General features: G+C 43.1%; 1 protein-coding gene across 1 annotated transcript in view; it reads left to right on the forward strand.

The window, feature by feature from the left end:
• LOC122790588 (collagen alpha-1(XXVII) chain-like) overlaps positions 1-12873 on the forward strand; it is a 1538899-nt gene that overhangs the window by 411514 nt on the left and 1114512 nt on the right. The window lies entirely within an intron of this gene.

Raw genomic sequence — 12873 nt, forward strand, 5'->3', positions numbered from 1 at the left:
GCCTTCTTTATTACAGTAGACACGTGGTGGTCAAAGTTAAGCTCACAGTCTACTTGTGATCCCAGATCTCTTACCACTTCATAGGTAAATAGGGTGTTGTTGCAAATTTGATAATGTGAAGGGACATTGTTTTTACCTAAGGGAGTGATGATGCAACTCTTTGCATTCAGTTTGAGACCGTGACTAAGATACCAGTTACTGGTTTGAGTAAGACCCTCTTGAAATATACTGACATCATTTGTCGATTCAGTAATTGCACCCAGTTTACAGTCATCCACAAACTTGGTCAGCAATAGCCCCTTAGTTTTGGCCCAAACTTCTGAGAGGTAAACACCAAACAGTAGGGGGCCCAGCACTGACCCTTGTGGCACCCCACTGGTGTCAGGTCTGCTAGTTGATGTGGAGTCACCCACTTTGATAGTGTGTAACTGGTTTGTGAGCCAGTTGGCAACCCATCTTACAACAAAAGGGGTTTTCATTCAGTTTTCTTAGTTTATTCATAATGCCTGAGTATGGGGTTGTGTCAAAGGCTTTTGCTAAGTTGAGGTATGCTTTGTGCACAGATTTGCCCTCATCAATGGCCCTGGTCCCATTTTTGAAGAAATCCACCAGGTTTAACAGGCAGGATCTGCCCTTGACGAAGCAGAATTGGGTCGGATCCAGGGTTGGGAGTTCGCCTATGTCTTTACTTATGAAGTCCATGAAGATACATTTCATGGCTTTGCACATGAGGCTGGTCAGATTTATGGGTCTATAAGTCCTTGGGTCTGTTAATAAGCTGCCTTTGTGGAGGGGAATAATTGTTGATGTTTTCCATTCCACAGGAATAGCTGTGATTGAATAGGGTACTTAATGGTGATGCTAGTTCATGTTTTAGTTTGTTTAGAAGACAGCCTGGGATTCCGTCTGGTCCCATAGAGGCTGTGTTTTTTGCCTTAGACAAGGCTTTGATGACCTGCTCTTCAGATATGTTGGGTGGGTGGGGGGTTGGGGACAAGATTTATGATAAGTTTGGAGTGGATGAAGGAGTGAAATTTTCACCAAATCTGTCTGCTAGCAGGTTTGCTATCTCTGTGGGATCAGTGTGTGTAATACCATTAGTCACTAGTTTGGCCCATGCTTGGGTCCTACCTTTTAAGCTACATACGTAGCTGTAAAAGGCATTATTTTTATCCTTGCCTGTGATTGCTAAGTTTTTCTCAAAGTTACCCTTAGAGGATTTGACATGTCTTATTTGCCTGTTGAGGCTGAGGAGGTTGCTTTTCCATTGTTGGGGCCTCACCTTAGTTTTCTTAGACAGCAACATTTTGCATTTATTGTAAAGTTTGTTGATGCTGGATGTCCATCAGGGTGGCTTGTTTTTTACTTGGGGCTCTGGCTTTGATTCTGTCTGGAACTGCCAAGTCTATACACTTATACAAGTGATTGTACAGGGCTTTAGTGTAAGCTTTGCTGTAGTTACCACTTCTTGCTGGGTGTGGGGCTTGGAATGCATTTATACCTTAGTTTACTTTGGTGAAGTTTTTTAGTCTGACTTCACCGTTTGTGAGTTCTAGTGTTAGTGCCAGTTTGAAGATGACTGATTTGTGGTCAGACTTAACTAATGAGGGCCCAACAGTTGCTGTGGTGCATCTGTTTGTCATATTAGTGAGGACCAGTTCTAATACATTTCTTCCTCTTGTTGAGGTTTGAGCAATTTGCTCCAGGGCATTTGAGTTAACACAGTCAAGGAACTTTTGCACTAGTGAGTTAGGGCTAGAGTAGGTTTCCCAGTTGATGGTGGGATAATTGAAATTCCCCATGACCAGAGTGTTTGGCAATATTTGGATTGACTCCAGTTTGGTCAAGTAGGCCTCGTGCATCATGATCCATGGAGGGGGCTCTATAACTAGCTATGACTTGAATGGGGTCTTACCCACAGTAATCTGAACTTGGAGTAACTCCATGGAGTTGTCCAGTCTAGCTAGTCGGGAGGTGAATTTATCTCTAATATAGATAGAAACACTGCCTCCTTTGGTTTTCCCATGTTCGTTTTGCGGTCTGAAGGTGTGTAAAGTATTGTAGCCTTGCAAGCCTGGGGTACTCTCCGAGGCCTTTAACCAGGTTTCTGTGTCTGCACAGACATCTACATCCTCCAGTGACAAAAGCGCTTCCAGGGTGTGCACTTTTGGTTTAAGCTCCTAGCATTTAGCAGCATAACCCTTATTTTGTTTTGGTTGGCAATTTTCACATCGGGAGTTTTGTTTTTGAACTTTGCCTAAAAAGGCACTATGGGGGAGGCAAGAGCCTTTGCTAACAGCTGAAAGCCTAGTGGTGCCAAGTGCAAACTATCTCTAGCAAAGCAGCTAGGTTTCTTGATCATGTTATCCCAGGCTGACAGAAACTGGATCCCCTTTGAATGACACCAGAAACTAAGCCAATTATTGAAATTGATCATTTTTTGTTTACACTGTGTCATCATTCTAGGTGAGGGTAATATGCTGCTCAAGGCTAGGGACATAACTACTTGGGACACATACTAGGAGAGCTCAATCATGTCTCTCCTCATATAGTCCAGTGAGGTACATCTCAGGTCATTTACACCAGCATGAGCTATGACACCATCATAATGGTACCTGTTGCTGAAAGACCTGAGTGCATGCGTGATCTGATGAATCCTGGCACCAGACAGGCAGCTGACCATGACTTTCTCCTTATCTAACTTGGTGAGTGGGACATCCATATGTCTCACTATAGAGTATCCAAAGACAAGAAAATTTGAGTGTTACGACTTACGAGCTTGGTAGGTGAGACACTGATGTTCCTATGTGTCTTGAGTACTGTGGGAAGTGTTAGTTGTAGCAGTCTTTTATTTTGGTGGTCTCTGGTATTTTGGTAAGTTTTGTGAGAGAACCTCTGCGTATGTTGATTTATGTGTTGGATGCTTACTATGTGTATGAGTAGTGGTACCATGTGCATGAGTAGTGGTGGGTGAGTTGACAACCTCTTCAGTGTTACTGTTTTAAGTGCGAGAGAGCAGGGATTCAAGATTCTTAGTGCAGATGTATCTCTCGCACTCTGTACTAGAGTGAGTTATGAGTAGAAGATTGTCAGTGTATATGAGGTAGTTGCTACACTGCCTCAGGAAACCCAAGTCAACAAAGCTGGCAAGAGAAACAAGGGTAGTCAAGCTGTCTATAATGGTAGGTTTGAAGAACTGTTATCACAAAAGGGGTCCTTTCAGGACTGATCTAGGAGGTGCTCTATAGATGGGTATTTCTGATGGGTTTTTGTTTTGTGATTTAATAGGTCACAGCTCACTAGCAATACTTCTTAGGGTTCGATTGCTTCTTCATCTAACTGTGTGGGTGACCATCAAAGAAGACATGGGGATAAGAGATATAATTTCTAGATGGTACAGAATCCTATTTTTTATTCTGCCTTCTATGCCCTGTCTTCCTCTTCTCAGCATCCCAGCCCATCAGAAGAAAGCAGCAAAACTTGGAGGGGCACAACTTTCTAGAAAGGCAAGCAATCCAAGAGGTCCCTTTAGATGACAAAGGGCCTGGCTTTTATTCCAGATTGCTTTTGGTACTTCTTGGTTTCTCCAGTTCCACTGATGCCTAGGGAAGCAATAGACCTGCATGTGTTTTAAGAGTAATGGCACATATGTTTGGCCCAGATTTGAGTTATACCTATATCAAAGTTCACACTTCAGTAGTATCTAGCTTTCACCAAAGGGTACATGGCTGTCTTCTGGAATTAATTAAAGTCTATAAGCTCTTTCTTACAAGAACATTACAAATTAACCCTCTCTTCAAGGATCTGGTTCTGTCTTGGGATTTGAATTTTGTCCTTTTTTCTAAGTCTACGAGTAAGGCAAATGTGAAATTTATTTTGTGGAAAACAGTGTTTTTCATGTCAGCTGTGTCGGGTAGATGCATCTCTGAAATGCAGGCTCTGTGGACTGACCTTCCTTACTTAGTGTTCCGCAAAGACAGAAAGTGTCCATGAAACAAATCCTACTTTTATGCATAAAGTAGCTACTGAGTCCAAATTAAACCAAAGCATCATTCTGCCTTTATATTTTTTGGAAAACTTTAATAGGAGAGAGTATCTCCTGCATTTATTTGAGGTTCATAGGTAACTGCAGTTCAGTTTTTGGCCAGAGACAAGTTTTCATGCATTCATAGGTACTAGACTAACTGCCCTTGTGGGTCATTTAAGTCTATCTAATTTCCCTTTTTGTGCTCGAAATGATCTGTCCCATTTGGTTATATATTGGCCTTACCCATCCTGTGGTCAATAATTATATATTACTCTTAAAGAGAATAACTGGGATCATACAGTAGAAAATTTGAGGAGACCCATGCATGTGATAAAGCACTTAGGATCTGCCTCAGTCCATTAGGGGCAGCAGGAAAGTCCTTGGGGAAAATTTCCCATCCATAGTTCTGAGTTGCGCTTGAATGTGGACAGGGATAAACGTTTTGGATGTGGAGTCTATTCCACAACAGTGGTATCCTCTGTGAGATATATCTGTTGCTCCTAAACATTCTGTTAATGTTGCATGAGTTGTTTAGGTCCCTAGACTGAGCATTTCTTTTTTTTAAGTTGAATTATTACTTATGACAAACATATGGTAATCAAACCATATTAGCATTCACTTTTACAAATGTTATACATCACATATAGACCGAACATTTCTGATGCTGTTTGACTTGCTGATGTGCAATAAATCCATCAGTAATGGGTTGGAGGATGCCTTGTGTGAAGGCTGCCAGCCTAGCTAGATAGAATTCTGTAAATAATTCTATGTCATTGTAAATATTAATGCAATCCACAGGCTTGTTCTACAAATGTAAAGAGAACTATATGTTATGATTGAACTATATGTTGTACTGAGCTTCAAAAATGTAACCACAGTGCACCCTGCTGGAAGAAAGCTGATAAAGTAAAGCATTTTATGACTGTTTGATCTCAAAGCTCGGAGACAGGATGTCTGGACTAAGGAATTCTTTCTATTGTCTTAGGACAAGAGTTAATTACTAGATTTTAAATGTAAAATGTCTTTTATTGCTGTGGCTTCTTGGCCAGGTGCAAGACTACAAAAAGAAATGTAAATTTTGAGTTTCTGTTAGCCTGAGTCATTAAATCAGAACAGTTAAGAGTGATGTAGTCTGAAATGACTCTGCAGTACTGTGTTATCAATTTAAGACTTTCCCAGAGAGAAAGATAAGAGCATTTTGGATTTTGTCTGAACCTGTTAACAACTCACCAGCACTCTGTCTTGTAGGTAAAGTTATTTAGAACTTAGTATTTCTCTCAGAAATAGATAAAACATAGGAAGATTAGACTAGCTGTTTATGTCAGACTATCCTACAGTATTGTTTTAAAGTTCCTGTGCCTGAACTCTTGACTAGCACTGTGTTGAATTGAGGACATTTGACTTGTGCTTTATTATTTATTATTAAATAATTTTAGACCTTTTAACTGTGGCTATTTTGTGTAGAGATAATTCAAGCTCTTAGAGAGCATTGCATGTATTTGGTGATACTATAACAGCCACCCCTAAATAGCCTTTAAGTCTCGGTCACGCTTACTATTTGGATAATAATATTGCACAGTAAAATTGGACACCCTTTGGTAAGGACCTTATTAGTAGTGATAAATAGTGGTTGGTGGCAATAGATTACTACCTTATAGCCTGGGCAGAAAGGGGGCATAGCTGTAGAATCTGTGCCAGCCTTCCCCAGGAGTGTGTGTGTGTTTGTATCTAAATTAAATCTTAAAGTATGTGTGTGTCAGCTACTTGGGCAGGGACACGAAGCACTGGTTGGACAGAGAGGGTGCTGGATGTTTTGGCTTGACGACCTGGCTGAGATCTGTACCTTATAGCTACGCTAGTGGGGAGTCTTACTGGGGATCTGGAGAGAAAGGGAGAAACCAGCCTCAGACTGACTCTGATCTCTGTGTGCTCTTAAGGGATATTGTACTTTACTGTGTGTGTACTTGTTATCCTTCCCAATTTGCACGCCCCTCACTGGTGCTAGTGGCGAGGATTGAGGCTCCTTGATTACTGGGCCAGTAGACGGGAGTCACATATTAACTGGTGGCAGTGGTGGAATATCCATATCAAATATTAATTGTTTGATAGTGGTGAATCAGCCACATCACATACTAATTGGCTTGTATTGTTGTGGGTAGTGAATTCCTGTCGCTTATGTACAGTGATCACTGAAAATGTTTTTGTACTCTAAATCATCCACACAGTGAGCACTCAGAGTTCGGATCACAATTGTTTTATTTCTTTTGTTAGCTTAGTTGGTCAGGGAGAGCAAGCAAACATGTTAGCAGAGGAGTATGGCAATCTGACAAAGAGCCAGTTGGCTGAGATGTGCCCAGCTAAAGGACTGGTGCATGGAAACCTGACTAAAGCAGACATGATTTTAGCTTTGGTCACAGCTGCATCAGAGAACAGCAACCAAGAGAATGATCAGGCTGACCGTGGAGATGTACAACACTGAGAGAATGGACAGCTCAACCTTTCTGCAGAGGACTTAAAAATCCATCGGGAGCTAAAGAGACTTGAGTTGGAGGCCATGTGTTTGGAAACAGAAGCAGCAGAGAGACAGAGACATCTACAGGCTGAGGAGAATGAGAAACTGCTACACCTGGAAGCTGAGGAGAAGGAGAGGCAGAGGCAGCATGAAAAGGAGATGCTGACTCTTTGCCAGAGTCAATGGGGAAGGGAATAACCAGACACCAGAAGCACAAAAGATCAGTACATTTCTTCTGCAGTTTACAGAGGGGGATAATTTTGATAATTTCATTCATATGTTTGAGAGGGTATGTAAACAGTATGATGGTGACCAAAGGCTATGAGTACAGTTCCTGACCCCCTTACTCCATGGTAAAGCTGTAACTGTGCTGTCTAAATTAACTGATCATGAATTGTTTGATTATATTGCTGTTAAGAATTGTTTGTTAGAATTATTTAAGCTAACACCTGAAGCTTATAAGAAAATGTTTTGTGAACATAGACGCAAGTCAGATGAAAGTGTGTGTGAATATATTGCTGAACTAAGCACTTATTTTCATAGTTGTGTGATTGGATGTCAGGTCACCACTTTTGAAGTGCTGGCAGACATTTTGGTGAGGGAGCAAGCCCTTAGCATTTTGGCTGAAGACATGGGGATCTGGTTAGCTGATAGACAATATGTTACTTCAGATGAGTTGGGGAAGAAGGGAGACCTATACTTATCAAGCAGGGCATCCCTACACAGGAAATGGACCCCCAGTACTGCTCATGGGTCTAAAGGAACCCATGGTGGGCAGCCCAGACTGCCCCAACAGAATACGCCAGTAGCAGGAGAAGCCACTAGTCCAGGTACACATCCAGGACCTAGGATTAAATGTTTTGAATGCAACCAGTGGGGCCATGTAGCATATAGATGTCCACAGAGGCATGGTGGGGAACAAAAGGTGAGGGAGCCAGTAAGTGGGAAGGACAAAATGCCAACAGTAGGTTGTATTGAGACAACAAGGGTACCAAACTACCACCAGAGGTTATCTCCTATCATAGTGAATGGCAGAGTCCATTGTTAAGAGAGACATAGCCTCTGACATAATCATTGTGAAGCCTGCAATGGTTACAGAGAAGCACTACTTGCCTGGGCAGTCTACTGCAATCAGAGCTTTAGGAGGGACTGCATTCCAAATAACTTTGGCTAGGGTTCACCTTGACTGGGAGGGTGAAAAAGGAAGCCAGCAAGTAGGTGTGTTTGAGGATAACCCTGCAGATGTCCTGATAGGGAATAATTTTGATAATGCAGTACCATGCGCTCATGCAGTTACACACAGTCAGGCTTGGAGACAAGCATGTGGGTCTGGTAGCCTAGGGGAGACCCAGACAGACCACACACTTGCAGCCAGGACTGGTGAGGTGGTTACTTCAAGGAGGGAGCTACGCTGTAGCAGTGAGACTGAAGGCGAGCCACAGCTGCTTGTGGGCACTGATGGTCCCTTGGACAGAGTGACTTCAAAGGTAGATGTGAGTAGTAGTACCCAGGCTGACAGTGAGGCACTGCTGTCCGAGGATGCCAGACTTCCTGTGGAAGGCGAGCTGGGAAGGGTTACAAAGATGGAGTAGAGAAAGGCTCAGCTTTCAAACCCTACATTGCAAGGACTAAGGCAGGTAGCTAGTGAGGTGCCTGATTCTCAAGGGAAGGGGGAATCTGTATACTGGCACAATGGGTTACTGTATAGAGGGTGGATCCTTGAGGGAGGGCTGGAAGGTGAGAGAATACAGCAGTTGGTAGTACCTAGAGCCTACTGTCTGGCGCTTCTAGCCATAGCCCATGATATTCCCTTTGCAGGTCATATGATCATAAAACGTACAGAGAGACATATTGCACAGAACGTCTATTTGCCTGGAATTTCCAGAGATGTAACAGGGTACTGCGCAACCTGTTAACAGTGCTAAAAGGTTGGCAATGCAGGAGACAAGGGGAGAGCTTTTTTGATGCCTTTGCCTGTGATTGAGGAGCCATTTCAGAGGGTAGCTATGGATATTGTGGGGCCTTTGAGTACCCCAAGTTCCACAGAGAAAAAGTATATCCTAGTGGTAGTAGATCATGCTACAAGATACCCTGAGGCAGTGGCTGTGTCCTCCATTGAGGCAGAAAAGGTGACAAATGCTTTGTTAGAGATTTTCAGCAGGGTAGGTTTCCCAAAAGAAATACTGACTGACAGAGATGCCAATTTCATGTCAGACCTGCTGGCTTGTCTGTGGAAGTACTGTGGGGTGAAGCACCTGAAGACTACCCCCTACCACCCCTAGACTAATGGTTTTGTTGAGAGGTTAAACTCTACAATCAAGTCCATACCCTGGGCATTTGCAGACTAGTTTAAGAGGGAGTGGGACAAATATTTGCCCTGTCTATTTGCTTACAGAAAGGTTCCCCAGGAATCCACATGTTTTTCACCCTTTCAGTTGCTGTATGGGCATAGCATGAGAGGACCTCTAGAATTAAATTGTGATGAGTGGAAAGGTGTGTGTGAATCTCACCAGGAGTCTGTTGTGGCATATGTCCTAATCTTCAGGACAAGGCTCAGAGAACTCATGGGCTTGGCCCAGGAAAACCTGGCAGAAGCTCAACAACAGAAAAATAGCTGGTATGACAGGAATGCTTGAGCTAGAGAGTATGCTGTAGGGCAGCAGGTAATGGTTCTAATTCCTGTCAGGCACAACAAGCTGCTAGCAGCTTGGGAGGGGACCCTACGGGGTGGTAAGAAAGGTAAGTGATGTTAACTACATGGTAGAACTGCTAGGCAGGAGCAGAGATTGTACCATGTTAACATGATGAAACCTTACCTTGATAGAGAGGCCCTTGTGGTGAGTATTTGCAGTGGATTGCAGGATGCGTCTGAGGGAGATCTGGTGACTGACCTCCTCAGTGAGACTCGGACTGACACCTCAGTTGAAGGGGTAGCCATGTCCTAGCAGCTATCTCCTACCCAGGTTTGAGAAATCCGAGCAGTGTTACAGGAGTTTGGGGACATGTTCACTGGGAAACCAGGGTGCACCCACCTGGTGCAGCACCAGGTAGATACAGGACCCCAAAGTCCTATTAGGCAGGCCCCTTATAGAGTGCCTGAGAGTGTCAAACATACTCTGAGGGAGGAGATACAGTAAATGTTGGAACTAGGGGTAATTCAAGAGTCCAACAGTCCGTGGGCATCCCCAGTGGTGCTGGTGCCAAAGAAGGATGGCAGCACCAAGTTTTGTGTGGACTACAGGAAATTAAATAATCACACAGAGTCAGATGCTTACCCCATGCCTAGGACCGATGAAACCCTAGAGCATTTGGGTGGGGCTAAGTATCTTACCACCACTGATCCTACCAAGGGTTACTGGCAGGTGCCATTGACCCCCAGTGCTAGAGAGAGGTCAGCCTTTGTGACTCCTTTTGGCTTGTATACGTCACAAAGATGCCCTTTGGGATGAAAAATGCCCCAGTGACTTTCCAGAGGTGGATAGATCATATCCTAGCAGGAGCAGGAGGGTTTGCCATTGCTTACCTAGATGATATTGCCATCTACAGCCATTCCTGGCAAGAGTACCTTCAGCATATCAGGGAGGTGCTGGGCAGACTACAGAGAGCAGGGTTGACCATTAAGCTCAGCAAATGTCAGGTGGGTATGGTAGAGGTCTCCTACCTGGGACATAGAGTGGGGACTGGTAAGATCAGGCCAGACCTTGCCTAAGTGGAAGCCATTCAGGCATGACCTGCACATGTTACCAAAAAGCAGATGAGGACATTCTTAGGGACAAAAGGGTACTACAGAAAGTTTGTCCCCAGTTTTAGTACCATAGCTGCTCCCCTCAAAGATCTGACAAGGAAAAACAGGGCAGATAAGGTAGTGTGGAACCCAGCATGTGAGCAGGCATTCCAGAAGCTTAAAGAAGCTTTGGGATGACCTCCTGTGTTAGCCAGTCCAGATTACAACAAAGAATTTGTTGCGTAGGTGGATGCTTTGAACCATGGGTGGGGGCTGTTCTTAGCTAGATTTGAACCATGGGGTGGGGGCTGTTCTTAGCTAGATTTCTTCAGAGGGACAAGAGCACCCAGTGGTTTATCTCAGTCATAGGCTCCAACCCAGGGAGGAATGGTATGTAGCTGTAGAAAAGGAATGTCTAGCCATAGTGTGGGCACTGCAGAAACTTCAGCCTTATCTGTATGGAAGAAAATTCACTGTAGTTACATATCACAGTCCCCTAACATGGTTTCACCAAGCCAGCCAGCAAAATGCCAAGTTGCTAAGATGGAGCCTAGAGTTGCAAGCATATGATATGTCAGTGCAACACGGCAGTGGGGTTAACAACTCCAATGTAGATTGGCTGTCAAGGCAGGGAATGGGGTAAGGTATATTGATATAGACCTAACCCTCTCAAGCAACATTTCTCAAGGGTCACTTGAAAAACTAGCTTGAGTTCTCCAGGGGGGGGGGGGATATGTGAAGGCTGCCAGCCTAACTATAAAGAATTTTGTAAATAATTCTATGTCATTGTAAATATTTATGTAATCCACAGGCTTGTTCTACAAATGTAAAGAAAATTATATGTTATGATTGAACTATATGTTGTACTGAGCTTCAAAAATGTAACCACATTGCACCCTGCTGGAAGAAAGCTGATAAAGTAAAGCATTTTATGACTGTTTGATCTCAAAGCTCGGAGACAAGATGTCTGGACTAAGGAATTCTTTCTACTGTCTTAGGACAAGAGTTAATTACTAGATTTTACTTGTAAAATGTCTTTTTTTGCTGTGGCTTCCTGGCCAGATGGAAGACTACAAAAAGAAATGTAAATTTTGAGCTTCTGTTAGCCTGGGAAATTAAATCAGAACTGTTAAGAATGATGTAATCTGAAATGACTCAGCAGTACTGTGTTATCAATTTAAAACTTTCCCAGAGAGAAAGATAGAGCATTTTGGATTTTGTCTGAACCTGTTAACAACTCACCAGCACTCTATATTTTAGGTAGTTATTTAGAACTTAGTATTTCTCTTAGAAATAGATAGAAATAATAAGATTAGGCTAGCTGTTTTCTATATTTATGTCAGACTATCCTACATTATTGTTTTAAAGTTCCTGTGTCTGGACTCTTGACTAGCACTGTGTTGAACTGAGATCTGTCTTGTGTTTTTATTATTTATTATTAAATATTTCTAAAACTTTCAACTGCGGCTGTTTTGTGTAGAGATAATTCAAGCTCTTAGAGTGCATTGCATATATTTGGTGATACTGTACCAGCCACTACTAAATAGCCTTCAAGTCTCAGTCACACTTACTGTTTGGCTAATATTGCACAGTAAAATTGGACACCCTTTGGTAAGGGCCTTATTAGTAGATGATAAATAGTGGTTGGTGGCAGTGGATTACTACCTTATAGCCTGGGCAGAAAGGGGGCATAGCTGGAGAACCTGAGCTAGCCTTCCCCAGAAGGGTCTGTGTGTTTGTGTCTAAATCATATCTTAAGGTGTGTGTGTGTGTGTGTGTGTGTGTGTGTGTGTGTGTGTGTGTGTGTGTGTGTCTGTCAGCTACTTGGGCAGGGACACGAAGCACAAGTTGGACAGACGGGGTGCTGGAGGTTTTAGCTTGACCACCAAGCTGAGATCTGTATCCTATTGCTGTGCCAGTGGGGAGTCTTATTGGGGATGTGGAGAGAAAGGGAGAAACCAGCCCCAGACTGACTGTCATCTGTTTGTGCTGTTAAGGGAAATTGTACTTTACTGTGTGCGTACTTGTTATCCTTCCCAAAGTGTATGCCCCTCACTGGTGCTAGTGGTGAGGATTGAGACTCTTTGATTACTGGGCTAGTGCATGGGCGTCACACCTTGTATGCCAGTCATAGGTCACCTTGTAGCAGTCTGTAGGATACCGAGTAAAGTAACAGAGCTTTCAGTCAGTCCTTGTAGGAGATGTTGTTTAAGCCTTGTATTCTTTTAGTGAGGTATCTCTGTGGGCATTCCAGTTGCTGCATATATCTAGACAGATGCATCCCAATGGGGGGCGTTATATTCAATGATTGGCCAAATGAAGGCTGAGTTAAGGGGGACAATGACATCCCTAGATCTAGACACAATCCATTTGTTTTTAAAATATGAAATATAGTAGGACTTTCTTACACAATAGACACGTTAGTCAAATGTTAGATCACTTTCCACAGAAGTTTCCATATCCTGAACAACTGGGTCAACTGTTAGGGGCGTATTGTCAATGTGATAGTTCCCTGAGGTAAGTGACTTTCCAAAGGATAAAGCATTTTTTGGCATTTAGTTTCAGTAAGTGATTTTTGGCACCAGTTATTTATTTGGGACATACCTTCTT

The sequence above is a fragment of the Protopterus annectens genome, chromosome 16.part0 (assembly GCF_019279795.1).
Source record: "Protopterus annectens isolate FY-2018-M chromosome 16.part0, PAN1.0, whole genome shotgun sequence".
NCBI classification, from domain to species: Eukaryota; Metazoa; Chordata; order Ceratodontiformes; family Protopteridae; genus Protopterus; species Protopterus annectens.